The 7526-nt window shown below is 39.7% G+C and overlaps 1 long non-coding RNA gene across 1 annotated transcript; it reads left to right on the top strand.

The window, feature by feature from the left end:
• The first annotated feature begins 438 nt into the window (after window positions 1-438).
• On the top strand, window positions 439-7064 carry LOC147755363 (uncharacterized). Its single transcript, XR_015328144.1, has 3 exons — window positions 439-845; window positions 4809-4893; window positions 5103-7064. It is a non-coding gene; the product is annotated as an uncharacterized LOC147755363 (long non-coding RNA).
• Window positions 7065-7526: the final 462 nt, after the last annotated feature.

Raw genomic sequence — 7526 nt, 5'->3', positions numbered from 1 at the left:
CCACCATGCGCCACCGTCCCACTTTGCCTTCATAGCTATTGCCGCGCCCGGCCTTAAATTTCCCGACGCCCCCGAAAAATTCTCTAGGTCTTGAATTTTCGCTGTACAAGCCTGCGTGTAACACGTGGATTAGACGTCAAGCCACCTAGTTAATCCTTGACTCCTATCATACTGTACGGCACACGAGATCTCTTCGCGCGCACGAATTATACTGAGTGCACAGAAAAAACGGGTAAATAAAAAAGAGTACAGCTTACTAACGTGATGCCCGCGTAACGTAGAAGCCTGTAATCTAGGATGGACGACAACCGATGTTGTTCTGTTTAAATCTCGAAAAAGACGCAAGAAATCACAATGTGCATTCTACCTGAGCGTACTGTCAAGATACTTCTACTAGAAATATAGTCAGAAAAGCTGCGTTTGTTACGTTACCAGTAAGGCCGTCACGCTTAACGCTGGGATGTTGATCACTGATTAGGCATTTTAATATTAGATTGATAGAAATTTAGCTAGTGATGGAATAAGATGTCGACTAAAGGCTTTCTACATCGAAAATTAGTTGCTATAATGGTAATAACCTTTTTATTCGGTATTTTTTTAGGTTTTGCTGGAACCTGTGGCCACGCATAAGTTACGGTAACATGTTTTGACCCCTTTTAGAACGGGACCGTCAAGCGTCGATCACACGTGTCATGAGTGAAATTAAGCCTATAGTCTTATGAAGTTTTCACGCGCTGAAGCAGAACGAGTTGATAAAGGCTAGCGCTAACTTTAGGAATACTGAACAGCGAGACAAGTCCAATAAAACGATCGGCAGCATGATTAAAAAATGGTCATAATGGATGGTAAGCTTTGTCAATATATGAAAAGCAGATGCTCAAACGATTCATCACTATCATCTAAAGTAGAGGAAAATTGACAGCGGTATTGTACTTCAAAGTTCTATAGATAACACTGTGGCATACTCGCTGACAAATGACAGCACTCGGAGCATAAATCAAAATATGACGCGTTTAGCTCCGCAATACCTGGCGTTGAAAAAAAGCACTGTTTTGCGTTTTCAGGAGTCATTAAGCGTAACGATATTTTGATTACTATTGCGACTTGTATCCTGGGTGCGTTGGTTTTTGTTAGATAGAAACGGACGATAGAAGATAGAAAGAAGAGCAATAGTCTAAACTTGCTTAAAATTGAATCGTGCTCGCTGCTTCGACAAATGGTAACCCGAATAATATGTTCAAGATCATGCTTTTCCACGGCTTGTCAGCATTGCTTATGCCGTGTTTTTATGGCTAATTGCTCTCTAGGGCGCAAACGTCTGCATATCTATGGGCGTATCTCAGAAGAAGTAGTTAGCGTTTATGAGCTCTGCTCTCAGCGCTTGCTCGACATTTTTACATAATTAAATGGCACTTTATGTATATCCAAAATGCCGAATGATTAATAATCATCGTCACGCATCAAGACTTTCTCGAACCAACACACATTCATGATTGACGTCGCTAGTAAAATTATGATAAAGACGTATTTTTGGCCAAGTATGCCTATAAGTTGAAGGGTCAAATCGGAAAACGTTTTACCTAAAAATACCGAAATCATCGCAAGCAATACCGGTATTTCACGCTTTATAAAGGAACCAGGCGAAGAGTTTTAATTCGCATATGTTCATAGGCATCGTCAGCATGGTTGTCCTTCCTATGTATGGTTGCTGTGTCGTGGTTACGGTGCGCAAGCCAATCTGTGCCAAGGAGAGCAAAAAATGGCCTTTTCAAAATCCAAGGTGCTTTTCACTCGTCGCTAGTAGGTTCTTTATAATCTGTTATCAAAATCAGCTAAAGACCCGGTGACAGTACACGAAATTGACAAACGTGAATGACTCTCGTCGAAAGCTAGCACTTGAGCGCGCAAAAATGCCACCCATAGCGAGAGCACAAAAAGCATTTAAAGCCGTACATACAGATGCACGCGTGCAGAAAATATACGGAACGTGTAAAAAAATTGCGCCGCTTATTCGAATCGTGCCTACCCAGCACGATATCTGATACCTGGTCTGGAATCATCAACGATGTCCTTGACGAACACCTATTGGCTGAAGGACGTCTGGTCACGTCTATTGGCATCTGTGGACGGCTGCCGAATCTCGACTTAATATGTCTCGCACACATGTACGTATTTATCACATCCCGACGTTGCCCTCTGACGTGACCTCATATGCGTTGTACAATACCATCGACTTACGTTCCTGCTAATGGCACCTATAACTTGAGACGCTAACATATGTTCATTGCGTAGGATGTTTTCCGCGGCATCGTCGTCAGTGTAACGTGTAGAGTACATCCGTTCGCGGGTGCCAATTTCCGTATCTTGACAACAGTAAAACTGTGTGTTCCGACATTACCTTTTGTATTCGTTCGCTCATTTTCTCACTATCTATTTATGCTAAAATCTCACTGAAAACAACTTTTCAGTTGGACTACGATACCCACACATACATTTGTAGCTCAGTGATCTATGACCCTTGGTGATAAATTGCGGACGCACCGAAACACAGACAGTGAGGGAAAATAAAGGTGAATTAGAGAAAAGAAGATAGAAAAAACGAGAGAGATTTAGCGCAAAGGGGTAGTTGAGTTTTTGGCCTGAATCTTCCAGAAGCAACTGACTGACTGACTGACTGATTGAAGACTCATGGCTCTACCGTTTTGGGGACATTGAACCTTAAGTGCTGATCGCTCAGTGATGCGAGAACCGCAGAACATTCTTAGGCACATTTGATGAATAGAAAAGGCCCTACGGTGCTGCTGTTCACCTCTTTCGAGTTCGTCTGTGTTTTGTTGTTGGCGGCGCATGAATGAGATGAACGCATTCAAGATGGATCACAACAGGGAACGCAACAGGAGCCACAACGACAGTTCTCGCTAAATCAATCTTAGTTAGAAGCAGTAATCTTCGTGCGCGCGCGCGCTAGCCAAAACAAGTCCTGTAATATTTTTAGTAGTGTCATAAGGATTCGCAGACGTCTACTGTTCATGCCCGTGTAAGCCACGGGACACAGGGGCGAGCTCAGGTGTGAAGACGGGCACCTCGTAGCCTGCGACTACGAGACTACGAGAATAATGGCTGTATGAAAAGCAAAAACTACAGGCTCTTTATTTTCTAGGCAAACTGAGGAATTAGTCAAAGAGGAGGTAGAGAAATGGCATATATCCTGGAAAATCGCTTTTTTAATACGTGTGACTACTATAGAGAAACACGCGAAGGAGTTCGCCCAGCAGCATATTTCAGTACGCCTGTGAACACAGAAATTAATAGAATTGTTTCACGCAAGGTAGAGAGGAAGCAAGCTCTACTGAGCATAACACCAACAGATCGTCGTGTCTGATCTATAAGCAAAGAGCCAGATGGTCATAAGATAGGAACCATTATCTTAGCTAATAAAACGTTAATGAACTAATTTCATATTATAGAAATCTCCTATTTATCAGCAAGGCACAGTGTTATAGAAAAAATGCTTTGGGTCCCTTAAACTGATAGAGTAATCGCTTATTGACAAACTGCCAAAACACGCCAGAACAATGCAACAGAAACAAATGATGTAAACATCAATGGGGCCTATGAAGACTATTTACTAAGAATTAACAAATATCATGCACGTATTTGTACGTGCAAACCTAACCTGGCTATGCGTGCACAAAAAACATTATTTATTTCGAGGCCATATCTTCTAACACTTAAACCATAGTAGTCCCTAAACATGTCGAGTGAAAACGTTGTCAAAGAATACATCAGAGTTTCCCATATCAAGGGCACCTCAAAAATATATATACAGCTGGGACAAAATTATGTTTACGGTTGCTAATAGCAAAAATCTTAATTACTGTTATTATGATGTTTCCAAGTCCCGTACGATTTTCAAGTCACCATCACCAAGTACGTATAGAAACACGTTCACTTTGATGGCCGCTGATTTATTTCGTTGTGCCTGGCTAGACGTCATTGAAGATCCATGATTGCGTAATATTCGATAGAAGAGTTAAGTAATAATTAGATTAGCTAATGTAGTCACTCGACGTTAATGGCTAATTACATGCGGACAGCCGTGATGAAAGGTTCACTGGAGTATGCTGACAGAGCTTAATTAACGAATCGAGCAGGGGTCTGCTGAAGTTTGTCCGAAGTGCGTTTCTGGAACGCCATCTTCATTATGAGCAGATAGGATGAGCAAGATTAAGCGAGAAAATATCGAAGGATCTTCTCCTGTTACCTTCTGTTGATCCGTTGTAAACGTTCACTATCGCAGAAAAACACTGCAAGTCATACATAGATAAAAGTAGACACGTCCGCGTGCCTAGTAAATGGAACTGTTAGTATTATGATATGGGAACTTCGAACTTTGCCACACGCATTTCAGCTAAATTCCCATCAGTCATCGAACACCTTGAGTGTCGAATCGTATTTTGTTATTATAAGTATGATACATTTCTACATATCATGCATAATCAGTAATTTCTCTTATAAGTATGTCTAGGGTCACGCACTGACTATCGCACGATAGAGGGTGGTACAAAAATTGTTGCGCAACGATAGAATGTAGATACCTATTCTGTGTTTTTGCTGTGCTTCTGTCTCAATTTTTTCGCTGTTTGTGCTCATTCTGTAAGTTGGTTCCCCTTGGAACAGGAGGTAAGTTTTTTATTTTGGAAGTACTTATACCATGGACACATAATAGCTTATATATTTAATATCAGGCCATATTACTTGGAGAATTTTTGCTAAAACCGTTTTAACCCAAATTGCTGATATTTCAGAAGATATCAACCGTTCTTCGATTCGCAACTTTGGACCATTTATCCAAAATGATCATCTTAGTTACAGTTCGGACCAGAGTCCAGGGTGATGATTTCCTCTATGTTTTATCTTACGAACTTATAAGTTAAGCGCTTTACTTATCTCATTAACCGTTTCCTTTATTTCTCCCCGTAAATAACTGCTTTTATACTCTAAAAAATGTTCCACATTTGCTATCGTTCAATAACTTTGAGATCAGCATTTTTATACTACGTACGGGTATGCTACAATATGACAACGTTTCGACACTCTAGTTTCAGGAAGCATCCTCAAAACACAACGTACGGCCTTGTTGTAACCATCACCTTCCCCAAATGTATTACCCAGCCAAACCTATTTGACTATTTGTATAGATGTGAGAACGCGTTGTGAAGCCTCGAAGCCTGAATACAGAATCCCGGCCGTGCTTACGAAATGATTTTACTGGTCATAATCTTTCGCAAGCGTCTACCGGCTCAGATAACAATACGATTGCCACATTCTGACATCCTACCTCGACCACGCTCAGATATCTTATACCCTTTGCGTCTGTTATTTTAAATGGGCTTTTAAGTCAGGCCTGATTTACGACTGGGTAAACGCGTGCCCGAATGGGGCCACTTTAAGACCAGAACTATGTGCAGGTTACAACATAGCGCAGTTGTTATAGCATTTCGTAAGATATTATATATATATATATGGACCTATTTGCAAAGGCTGGACTCCAGTTATCAGACAGAACAGTAAACCTAGTAAAGCTCTTGTAAAGTTTCTGCCGATTAGAATTCAGGTACACAGGCTTTTTTTTTAATTTTCAATAAAAATTATGAAATTCATATTTGATAAGTAATACACGTCGAATGGTCTCAGCATGTCGAACCTGTATGCAGATATGTAACGCCAACATATCTGCACGTTACGGCACCTACAAATATAAATAAGAATATGTATAGTTTATATTCAAAATGTAATGTTATCGTATTCTATTAGAAAACTTACTTTATAAACAGTGAAGTAAGGCGCCATGTTGTTTGAATACTACACTTAACAATAGAACGAGTATTTCTTTTTCAATTTCAGTTTGATAAATCTAGTACGTTGCTCCTTTCAGATGTCACAGAAGAAGAATAATGGATGGTGCTTATGGGGCTTTCGGGCGCTGCCTCTGTACTTTAAACGATTGGGCAGCGTTCAGTAATTTTTTTGCAGCTGAATGAGTTACGATCCGAATTCTTATACTTTTAAAAATTACAATTTAGCTTATGTTAAACATGGCCTATAAGCTCAGCTATCCTCAAGACCCTTTTTGTCCTTTCCTTAAGAATGAATTTCCTCAGTTTGTGGCCAGTCAATCTGTGACTTCCGATGCCACGACTTTTTGTTAGTTACCAGTTACATTGTATCGTTTCTTATTATTTACTATTCACAATCTGTTGTTAAACAAAACGTAAGTTCAAGTAAAAGGGGTAATACGGCTAGAAACTATTCGTTTTGGCGAACAACTTACATACTTACGGAATGCTAACCAAGCCAATTAAATCAGCAGTAATAGGTCTCAAGTTAAATAGACAAGTTTGCCACTGGTCATTTGTGTTTGCAAATGTAACTCAGAACTGAATCGCAATCGACAAAAACTTACTGACTGACAATATAATAAATAAGATTAATTAGAAAAAAAAAAAAAAAACTTTGTTCTAGGGCACGCATGATACGATCCAGGCCAACTATTCTGCCAGTGATAGACGAATGACACGCGGTTGCGATACCGATTTATTTTTTCTCTTTTCGAAACTAAGCTAACTAAAAACAGGCACGCTTTACAGAGCCATGAAACTAATGGCACTTTAATCTCTGTGATGGCCAGGCAGCGAAAAGCCTCCGAGTGTGTCACTGGTAGCAAAGTTTCTATGACTATTCTGCACCTGAAGCAGTGTTTGTTCTCGAAAGGAATCTAAAATGCTACCAGTGAAGTTATTTCGGCTGCGCACACCTACTTTTACCTACCTAACTTTTTTCGTACGCTGAAAAACATAAAATTGGTTAACTTCGAGTTGTATGTGCCTTATACGATCGTCTGCGTGTTAAAGCGACATACGAGGACGTTATATTCATTGCCTAAACTAGCTTTACTTTTAGCGTAACTAGAATGCACTTCTAGCGTTTATAATTATATTATAGTTAATATATAGTTATAGCTCAATTAAATGGTTAAATTAATAAATGTATTGTAACAACTATTTGTAGTTCAGTTTAACGAATATATATATATATATATATATTATTATTTGCTAATTTACAGTATAATTCTATTGAGTTATTGATTGCCCAGCGCTCGTGTAGTAACGCATGTAGTTTATTGCATCAACGCTGAGCTCAATTATTTCTTTATTTTTTGTCTATGTAGGCCTTGTATGCTTCATTCATGTAATGCTTCATGCGAGTTCAGCCTCCACGCATTCGTCACGGCAGCCCTAACACTTTACTAAAAGTAGGCCAAGAGTTGTATCTAGCTAGTTGGCGTTTTTAAGTTGGATCCTCTAAAGATCAAACGTAGTCCACGGAAGTCTGAACCACAATATGGAAACGTAAATAAGTTTTTGCTTCTACATTTAATTAGACTCTGCTGTGAAGGTGTTTATCAGTGGCTAACGGATACAGAACGAAAGGCAGAGTAGAGAGCACTTAGCCGAAATAATGGT

This window comes from Varroa destructor, unplaced genomic scaffold, assembly GCF_002443255.2.
Source record: "Varroa destructor unplaced genomic scaffold, Vdes_3.0 BEIS01000005.1, whole genome shotgun sequence".
In the NCBI taxonomy this organism is placed as follows: domain Eukaryota; kingdom Metazoa; phylum Arthropoda; class Arachnida; order Mesostigmata; family Varroidae; genus Varroa; species Varroa destructor.
This window is presented reverse-complemented; position numbering and strand designations above follow the sequence as displayed.